An 11,285-nucleotide genomic window follows, 5' to 3' on the forward strand; every position below is an offset into this window, starting at 1 on the left:
CTGTTTTCCGTTATCTCTTGTCTAATCTCTTGGATATCCCTAAATATTATTATTTTGAATTCCATATATGGTAGTTCCATTGCCTTTACTTCTACCAGAAGGTTATCTGATTCTTTATGTTGGTTACTTGCTGAAGCCATCTTGTCCTGTTTTTTTTAATATGTTTTGATATTGTCTGCTGTCTCTGAGACATTAAGGTATTGTTTTATTTATTGATTGTATGCTTGTTTGTTTTGCCTTGCTTTTTTGTTTTGTTTTGATATGTCAGGGCAGCTGGGCTGGGCATGCTTTGCTGCTTGCTCATCTGTGGGCACCCTAGCTCCCACCACTTTGTCTTGGTGAGCAGGGCAGCAGCAGGCAGGGAGAGCCTGCTCTGCTGCACACTGATTTGGCGAGATGGCTGAGGGGGACTGGTTGGGCACTGTCTCCTGATGTTGGTCTAGCGCCATTCACAGCCTCTCGCCAGATGGGTGAGAGTGTTAAACAGGGAGTGGTATGGGCTTACTTCCCACCTTTCAGCAGCTGGTTGAGTGGTGGGGAAGAAGGGGCAGGGCAGGCCTGGTGTAGTGGGGGGCCTGAGTACTGGGGGCACTGTAGCTGTGGTGGCATAGGTGGGGCTGGCAGGAAGGGGTGGGAGGTGGTATATGGGGCTAAGTGAGTGGGAGAAAGAAAAGAAAGAGAAGGAAAAAAGGGGTGGCATGGCTGGAGTTGGCAGGTGGGGGCACAGCAGACCCAGGGGCTGGTGGCAAGGGGGGAGGTGGTGTACAGGGCTAGGTAGGAGGAAGAAAGAAAAGAAAAAGAAAAAAATGGTGGTGTGGTGGGGCTGGGGATGGGTCAGTGTGGACATGGGGCAGTGGTGGGCAGTGATAGTGTGCTGACAGTGGCATGGCAGGGCTGGCAGGAAGAGGGGGAGGTGACATACAGGGCCAGAAGGGAGGGAGAAAGAAAAGGGAAAAAAGAGAAAGAAAAAAATGGCAGCATGGTTGGGGCTGGCCCATGGGCGTGGGGCATACCTGGGCACCAGTAGGAGGGAGAGGAGGTGGCTTACAGGGCTAGGTGGGAGGGAGGAAGAAAAGAAAGAAAAAAATGGCAGTACAGTGGGAGCTGGCGGGTGGGGGTGGGATGGATCTGGTGTGGCAAGTTGGTAGGCTGGAGGCTCTCTAGCCATGGCAGCATGGCAGGGGCTGGTGGGAAGTGGGTAGGTGTCATACAGGGCTAGTGGCAGGGAGAAAGAAAAGGAAGAGATAGAAATGATGGCACCGAGGGGGACAGTAAGTGGAGGCGGGGTGGACCCACCACCTGTGGGAAGGCAGGGGAGGTGGTGTACATGGCTAGATGGGAGAAAGAAAAGAAAAAAAATGGCATTGTGGCAGAAGCTGGCACAAAATGGGGGAAGTGGCATACAGGGCTGAGTTAGAGGGAGAAAGAAAAGGAAGACAGAAAAAAAAGGCATGTGGTGGGAGGGGCAGGGCAGGTCTGGGGGTAGGTTCATATTGTGGACCCCGGCAGTGGGCGCTGCTGGGATGGGGGAGGCTGTTGCTGTCACTTACCAGAAGGGTGAGTGGTGGGAAAACATATTTCTCTGGTTATTGGGTGCTCTGTCTCCTGTTGGCAGCTCATTGAAGTTGCCTTCCCATACTCCTTGTCTGGGGTCCTTGCTGGCTGTGTTTTAAGATGGTCTTGATGTGCCATGTTAGTTAGCAGGGGGCCTCCACTCTGTATCTCTCCTCCTTCTCTGTTTTCCTTCAGTTTCTTCTTCCATTTGGTGTTTGATATAGTTTTTTTTCTCTCTTTATTTGATGCTCAGGTTTCAAGGGTTGATGTTTGTATCTATTTTACTTAGTTTTTCAGATCTTTGCTGCATAAGGATGGCATGATGCATCTGTCTAGGGTGCCATGTTGACTCCACCTCCCAATTCAAATTTTTATAACTTTCACAGAAGCTGTAAATATTATTGTTAATTGTTGTTAAATACTGTTTGTCTTGGTCATCTAGTGCTGCTACAACAGAAATACCACAAGCGGATGACTTTGACAAAGAGAAATTTATTTTCTCACAGTCTAGTAGGCTACAAGTCCAAATTCAGGGCATCAGCTCCAGGGAAAGGCTTTCTCTTTCCGTCAGCTCTGGAGGAAGGTCCTTGTCATCAGTCTTCCCTTGGTCTGGGAGCATCTCAGTACAGAATCTCAGGTCCAAAGGACAAGCTCTGCTCCTGGCACTGCTTTCTTGGTGGTATGAAGTCCCTCTGTCTCTCTGCTCGCTTCTCTTTTTTATATCTCAAAAGAGACTGACTTAAGACACTATCTAATCTTGGAGACCTCATCAATATAACTACTGCTAATCCATCCTGTTACATCATAGTGATAGTGATAGGATTTATAACACATGAGGAAATCACATCAGATTACAAAATGGTAGGCAATCATACAACACTGGGAATCATGACCCAGCCAAGCCGACATATTTTTGTGGGACACAATTCAATCCATGACACTTTTTATTTGTGATTCCAACTTTTCAAACAACACAGAGTAGGAATAGGCTGAAAATAAGTTAGATGTTTAAACACTGAAAAAATAAAAAGACTTTCAGGTAATATTAATTTTGGGCTAATATCATATCCCTTAGATTGTCATTATGAACACTTTTTTTTTTTTGTTTAAACTAAATGGCTGAGATCAATGTTCTTTTCTATAAACATTCTCCCAGGAGCTGCAGAGCACCAACCACACTTGTGCTTCCTATTCCAGTGGGAGCAGAAAGAATTGTGCTCTTTAAATAGTCACACAACCAGCTTCACGTGGTCAGTGGCAAGCAAGTCCCCTGCGAGGCACATGGCCGGACCTCCAGAACTAGTGCCCAGGGCTGGGGTATCATGGAGGGGGGGTGGGCAAGCCAGATCTGACCCCACCAGTTGGTGTTTGAGATCCAGGGGAGGAAGCCCACCCCGGCAAGGGCAAAGCTGGGCCTATTTGGGAGCAGAAACTGGGAAGACCCCTTAGCACAGCCTTGAGTTTCCATTTCTCAATATTGTATTTCTGTAAGTTAATGGTTGGTACTCAATAAAGTTTTGAGAAACAAAACCTTCCTTAGAAACAGCCTATTAGCTGTTCCATGTTGCTCTCTGTGGGTGTTCCCCTTACCAGAGTCAGAAATTTTCTTAAGAGTCTTCTGTGTTGGTGCCTTTCTGTGAAAAACAACAATAACAACAACAAAAAAACTTCTAACCAGAGCAAGGAAGGTTTTTCAGTGGGCAAATTACAGGGAGCTGAGCAGAGAAGGGAGTCCCTGGGTGGTGCAAATGGTTAACACACTCAGCTGCTAACCAAAAGGTTGAAGTTTGAGTTTACCCAGAGGTACTTCACAAGCAAGGCCTGGCAATCAACTTCCAAAAAAATCAACCACTGAAAACCGTATGGGGCGCAGTTCTACTCTGACACACATGGGGTTGCCATGAGTCAGTATGACTCAACAGCAATTGGTTGGAGCAGAAAAGGTGCTGCCCTCTTGTGGTCACTCTGAGGATGGGGGAGCCTGTATTCAGGGCATCCTAGAGACCTTCTAGTTTACTTTCTCCCATTTTTCAGATTGGTAAACTGAGGTACAGAGGAACAGTAAAGTTTTCATGGTAAGTTACAAGCATATCAGGGACAAACAATAAAGTCCCCTGGACTGCTGTTCTTTCTCACACAGTCAGAGGTGAGGTAGTTTTGCGTATTCCTCCCTCTTGCCTCCATGTCCTGCTTTCAACCCTTCCTTCCCAACTATGTCTCCATCTTCCACATGACCCAACCACAGCTTAAAGGACTGTTGGCCAGCAGTCACTCAGATTGCCCTTCTCAGGCCTGGACTAATATTTTGGGACCCACTGACATCTGGGGTGCTTAGGCCATGCAAGGGGGCCAGGATTGACCCTGGCAGACCCGGATCTCACACAAGTGGATGTATGGGGGAGCAGATGCTAAGTCATTCCAGGGACAGCTGTTTTCCAGAAGGATGAAGGTGTTGGAGAGATCCAGAGAAGGATTGCCGGCCTCAGAGGGAGCCTGAGAGGGGGATCACAGGGCTGAGGGGGTGGCCCATGACTGGCTAGTTACCACTGGACTGGCTGTTCTTCCTGCCCTTAACTGTCACAAAAATTCCCTGCAGACCTCAATCAAGTAGGCTTTTTTGGCTTCCTTCGCAGACACAATCTCCAACTAATACACAACTCACCCTTTATCTCTTTTGAGCCTCAGGACCAACCAGAAAGGCTGGGGGCCAGGTGTTATTATCTCCATGTTACAGGTGAGAAAACTGGGGCCTAGAGAGTGTACCCTGATCACACAGCCTCTTGTTGGGTGTCTTAGTCTCCCAGGGCCGCTGTAACAAAATACCACAAATAGATGGCTTTGAAGAATAGAAATTCTCACATTTCTGGAGGCTAGAAGTCTGAATTCAGGTCGGCGGCAGGGCCACGTGCTCTCTCTGTCTGCTCTAGGGGGAAGATTCTTCCTTGTCTCTTTCAGCTTCTGGCAGCCCTGGGCATTCCTTGGCGTTTGTTCCTTGACTTGCAGACGTATCCTCACATGGTGTCTTCCCCGTGTGTGACTCTGTTTCCATGTCTGTTCTCTTTTATCTGACACCATTCAGAAGGGATTAGGATTAGGACCCCCCCTACTTCGATGCTGTTCTTAGGTGCTGTTGAGTCAATTCTGACTCATATCAACCCCATGTGACAGAGTAGAACTGCCTCATAGGGTTTTCTAGGCTGCAATCTTTATGGAAGCAGATCTCCAGGTTTTTCTCCCTTGGAGTTGCTGATGGGTTCAAATCGTCAACCTTTCGTTAGCAGCCAAGTGCTTAACCATTGTGCCACCAGGGTTCGTTGCCTCTATTTCAATAGACCTCATTAACTTAACTGATAACGTCTTCAAAGAAAGACCCTGTTTCCAAACAAGGTCATATTCACAGGTACAGGGGTTAAAACTTCAACATATCTTTTTGAGAACACAATTCAATCCATAACGGGGGGTGGGGGAGCAGGAGCAGGAACTCGACCCCAAGTCCTGTGCTCTGACCACATTCTCACTGACCCCTAGGATCCCTGGGGCTGGCCTCTGGAACAAGTCAGCAAGAGTCACATGTCTATTTTTCAGGATGCAGCTGTGCAGTCTCAGCTCCACCAAGGCAGGCCCCTGGGCTGAGTTTTAGGGTCTCAGGACCCCAGCATCTTCCAAAGGTGGGGTTTGTGCCCCCATTAATCTCCCCACCCTGGCTCGACAGCATAATGGGCTCCTTCGGGTGGAAGCTGAGAGAGAGAGGCCCCTGAGAAGTTCAGGTGGGTCACTCAAACTTTGGTCCCTCTTTCAGCAGAAGCGTGAGAAAAGCCTGCTGGGCGCACATCTTCCTTAGATGCAAAGATACAGGGGGGCAAACACAGCAAACACTAGGTCTTGGATCAAAATATCAGATGGTACTGCCACCTCTTGTTAAGAACAAGTGGACCTGACACCCCCTGGAGGGACCCCTGGTGCAGTGCCCAACTCTCCATGGGCACAAGGAAGAGGACATTACATGTGCTATTCTTTTTGTGTTTCACTCCCTCTGCACCCAGTGGGCTCTGCTTCATCCTCAGTTCTGCTTCATTCATGATGGTTGGGCACACACAGGATACCCATTTAAGAATGAGGAGCTGAGAAGCAGGGAGGTTGAGTCACTTGCTCCAGATCTAGAACCCAGGTCTCCTGTTTCTTAGACCAATGATCTTTCTACTGCTTCTCTTTGAAAATGAAAACATTACAAGGAAAGTTAATAGATTAGGCCATTACTGATAATTTAAATCTTAGTGTGAATTCATTAGCACTTAGCAACTGCCCAGAAATAATTGCAGAGTGAATGATTGTGATGTCTTTCCTCGTGGTTTAGAATGATGGCTTTGATGAGGAATAAGCTGGAGTATCAGAGGCTGCCGGAGAGCTACGATTGGCTGAGGGCCTGAGGTTGTTTGTTTGAAGGCTCAGGGGTAGGGTTATTAAAGATGGTACTTTAAAGATGGACCGTGCGAAGGTGTTGATGCTCATTTTATCTGTGTAGGGCCAAGACCTCTAAACCAAACTGAGTTTAGATGGCTTCAGAACTGAGCCAAGGTGCCTTCAACCAAGCCCAATGAAGTGTGTGGCTACTCTACTGAGGGTCTTCTCCTTGTTGGGCTCTTGATCTAATCTAGGAACCTCTGGGAGCCACAAAGGAAAATCCTAGGGCACCAGCCCAGCTGTGACATATCTAGAAGGCTGGCAGGGGGAGGAGAGGGAAGTACGCAGGTACTCACTGGGGCTGGTGTGTTATAGATTAAATTGTATCCCCCCAGAATGTGTTGAAATCCTAAACCCTATACCTGCAAATATGACCTTGTTTGGTTTTTCTTTTATTATGTTAATGAGATAATACCAGAGTATGGTGGGTTCTAAACCTAATCACTTCTGAGTTATAAAAAGAGCAGAATAGACACAGAGACACACAGAGGGAGAAGTGGAAGATACGATGAGAATAGATACATCTATAAGCCGAGGAATACCAAGAATTGCTGACAGCTACTAGAAGTTGAAATAGACAAGGAAAGACCTCTCCCTAGAGCCATGCCCTGAATTCAGACTACTAGCCTCCTGAACTGTGAGAAAATAAATTTCTATTCTTTAAAGTCACCCACTTGTGGTATATTTTGTTACAACAGCACAAGGCAACTAAGACATGGTGGAAGATCCTGCAATGTAGGCAAAGACACAGATGATGCCAAGCTCTGTGGGGAAGGCAGGGCTGTCTGTGGCTGAGAGAGCCTGGCCTGGGACCTCTGTGGGTCCCATTTTTCTATCACAAGAAAAAGGAACCACACCTGGATTTCTGAGCACCTACATGGGCCTCAAGGGCTCTGTGGGCATTAGTAGTGAAATAAAAATAGGGTGTAAAACTTTCATATCATAGATATAAAAACTAAGCAAACTTAATCAATGTAGTAAAAGACCATAAAATAATTTAAAAAAAGAAAATAGCAAATGTATAAGAAACAAAGCATAAAATAAGATGCAGACGAATACCATATGGATTATAACAAATATGAATGGATTAAATTCTGCTATTCAAGGTAAAGACTCTTAGGTTAGATCAAAGAACAAAAATCTAGGACATATCTAAAACATAAGACACAGAGAGGTTAAAAATACAGGGATGAGCAGATATATAGCAGGTAAATGCAAACAAAAAGAAAGCCTAGGTGGTAATTAAATATTAAAGTAGAATCCAAGGCTAAAAGCATTAAACATAAGTTTGAAAAATAGCTATAGCATACATTTGGGATGTTGGGGTGTGATCAAACTGGTATATCAATAGCGTTAGGTGAGAGTACCAAGAATACCCAAATCCTAATCTAGAATACCCCTTCCTTAGATGTCTCTGTGAGGGACAGCTATTGCTTTTTGTTCTCCCCTACAAAGACAGTGTGGCAAATCAGCATGTTACACCCTCCTCTACAAGGATTGTTTTCAGGGGTAGATGTGATTAAGTGGCCTTATCAGATCCAGTCAAAGAATTCTGGAGGACTCCATGTGTGGCACAAACAGTTAAGTACTTGACTACTAATCAAAAAGTTGGTGCCTCAAACCCACCCAGGGGCACCTAGGAAGAAAGCCTGGTGATCTCTCTCCTAAAGGTCACAGACTTGAAAGCCCTATTGAGTACAGTTCTACTATGCAACACTCCAGGTCACCATGAGTCAGAGCTGATGGCAACTGGTTTACTGGTTCAAGTACACATATTGGAAACTAAACTCATGGTACCACCCCCACCCCAAAACCTAGTACTCTCTTCTGCTCTCAAACACAGTAAACGGTACCAACACACATCCAATAACGAATGTAAAAAAAATTAGCAAACTTGTTATTTAAAAAATGTTTTAGTGAAAATATACACAGTGAAACCCACTCCCATTCAACAGTTTCTAGATGTAATGATCATTGACATTGTTATGTTCTTTACATTGTGTTAACATTCTTGTTATTTCTGTTCTAGTTGTTTCATTCCCATTGACTTAAACCAAAGACTTACATTGGCCAACAAGTGCCCTACAACATGCTATGTCCACCTACCCTAATCATCTTTCCAACTTTCTGTACTATTGCTCTCCTGCATCTCACTCTGCTCCATTTCACACTGGCCTTTAGCTCTGCCTACAACATGCAAGGCACACTCTCACCTTCCATCCTGTTTTCTCTTCCTGAGACAATCTTGTGTTAGATAACTCCTTCACATCCCTAACCATCTAAACCACCTGCCATGGAGTCGATTCAGACTCATGGTGACACTCTCTGTGTTCAGAGTACAACCATGCTCCATGAGATTTTCTGTGGCTGTTATCTTTGGAAGTAGATCTTCTTCTGAGATTCCTCTAGGTGGTTTCGAACCTCCAACTTTTTGATTAGTAGACAAGCACTTAATTTTTTGCACCACCCAGGGACTCCCCTTCAAAGATCTAGGTCAATGTTTAACTTTTTGAGGAACTGCCAAATTGTTTTCCACAGGGGATACACCATTTTATATTCCCACTAGCAATGGACGAGGGTTCTTGTTTCTCCACATTGTCGACATCACTGTTATTTTCTGTTTTTCTATAATAGCTAGTAGGTATGAAGTGGTATCTCACTGTGGTTTTGACTTGTATTTCTTCACCCTATATAGGAAAGGGATTTATTTTTGCATATTAACCTTTAATCCCACATCTTTGGTATGATCCATTATTAGTTTCAGGAGTTTTTGTTGATTCTTTCTGATTTTCTACGTAGACAACCATTTTCTCTTCCAACAAAGGCAGTTTTATTTCTTTTTCTCATCTTATTGCATTACCTAGGACTTCTAGCACAATATTGAATAGGAGTGGTGAGCCAGGATATCCTTGCTTTGTTCCCATCTTAGCAGGAAAACATTTAGTTTCTCACTGATACTTATGATGTTAGCTATAGGTTTTTATTAGATGTCCTTTATCGAGTTAGAGACCGTCATTTCCTTGTTTGCTAAAGTTTTTAATCATGAATGAGTGTTGGATTTTGGCATGCTTTTTCAGCTTATGTTGATATGTTTGCATGATTTTTCTTCATTAGCCTATTGATGTGATGGATTTCATTAACTGATTTTCTAAAGTTGAACCAGCCTTGCATACCTGGAAGAAATCTCATTTGGTCTTGGTGTATAATTGTTGTTACACATTGTTTGATTTTATTTCTTAATATTTTGTTGAAGACTTTTGCATCTATGTTCATGAGAGATGCTGGTCTGTAGTTTTTCTTTCTTGTGCTGTCTTTGTCAGGTATTGGTATTTGAGTAATACCGGTCTCATAAAATTAGTTCGGAAATACTCCCTTTGCTTTCTATTTTCTGGAAGAAATAGAAAAGAATTGATATATATTTTTTCTTTCTTTTTTTGTTGTATGTCATTGTTTTCTTAATTTATTTTTAAAATATTTTATTGTGTTTTATTTGAAAGTCTACACAGCAAATTAGGTTCCCATTTAACAATTTTTGTACAAATGATTCCATGACATCGGTTACAATTTTCACAATGTGTTGGTATTCTCATTATTTCCATTCTGTTTGTTCTGTTCCCATTTATCTAGCTCTCTTGCTCCTCCTTGCCTTCTTATCTTTGCTTTTGGGTAAATGTTGACCTTTTAGTCTTGTATAGTTTATTGTTTAAGGGAGCACATTCCTTAAGGGTGATATTCTTTAATTTATAAGCCAATCTATTATTTGGCTGAAAGGAGACATCTGAGAGTGGCTTCAGTTCCAAGTTAAAAGGGTATCTTGGGGCAATAGTTTTGAGGGTTCCTCTAGTCTCTATCAGTCCAGTAAGTCTGGTCTTTTTTAGGAATTTAGGTTTTGTTCTACAATTTTCTCCCATTCTGTTTGGGACTTTCCATTGTGTTCCTGGTTAGAGCAGTTGGTAGTGGTAGCCAGGCACCATCTAGTTCTTCTGGTCTCAGCCTAGAACAGGCCCTGGTTTGTGTGGGCTATTAGTCCTATGGACAAGTTTCTTCTGAGTCTTTGGTTTCCTTCATTCTCTTTTGCTCCAGACAGAAAGATACCAATAGTTGTATCTTAGATGGCCACTCACAAGCTTTTAAGACCCTAGATGCTACTCACTAAACTAGGATGTAGAACATTATCTTTATGAACTATGCTATGCCAATTGACTGAGTTGTCCCACAAGACTATGGTCCCAAGCCCTTTAACCCAGTAAACCAATCTTGTAAGGTGTTTGGATATGTCTAGGAGGTCTCTGTAACTGTGCTCCCTATGTGTTTTATTATATATATGAATTCATATGTAGCACATGCAAACATGTATATACTTATGCCTACAAATATACCTATATATGCATGTGCATGTACTCACATATATCTTCCTATACACGTATAGCATATATACCTACCTCTGTAATCACATACACATATTTTGGTTATTACTGTTATTGCAAAATTGTGTATGTTCTATCTAACATTTACCATTATTGTCCTTTATTCTTGCGTACATCTCAGTGTCTTCATTTACCTTGGTCAGGTTGTGCTGACTTCCCCCATATTGTGTATTGCCTTTCCATCATCAGAAATAACAGGTGTCTACTATCTCGCAAGTGATTCCCTCTCCCTTCCTCTCTCATCTCTGGTAACCATCAAAGAATGTTGCTTTCTGTGTGTATAACTATTCTTGACTTTTTATAAAAGTGAGACCATGCAATAGTTGCCCTTTTGTGATTGACTTATTTCACTCAACATAATGTCCTCCAGATTCACCCATGTTATGTTTTGTGGACTAGCATTATTCTTTATAGTTGCATAGTAGTCCACTGTATGTATGTACCACAATCTGTTTATCCCTTCATCCACTGATGGGCACTTAGGTTGTTTCCATTTTCTTGCTGTTGTGAATAATGCTGTGATGAACATGGGTGTACATATGTCTATTTGTGTCACTGCTCTTATATCTCTAGGATATATACCTAGGAGTGGGATTGCTGGATCATAAGGTATTTCTATTTCTAGTTTTTTGAGGTGGCACCACAACATTTTCCATAGTGGTTTTACCATTTTACAATCCCACCAGTGTATGAGTTCCAATCTCCCCACAACCTCACCAACACTTGTTGTTTTCTGTTTTTTTTTTTTTATGAGTATCATTTTTGTAGGGATGAGATGGTATCTCACACGTTTTTGATTTGCATCTCTCTAATGGCTAATGATCACCAGCATCTCTTCATGTG

This window comes from Trichechus manatus, unplaced genomic scaffold (assembly GCF_000243295.1).
Source record: "Trichechus manatus latirostris isolate Lorelei unplaced genomic scaffold, TriManLat1.0 scaffold00133, whole genome shotgun sequence".
Taxonomy (NCBI): domain Eukaryota; kingdom Metazoa; phylum Chordata; class Mammalia; order Sirenia; family Trichechidae; genus Trichechus; species Trichechus manatus.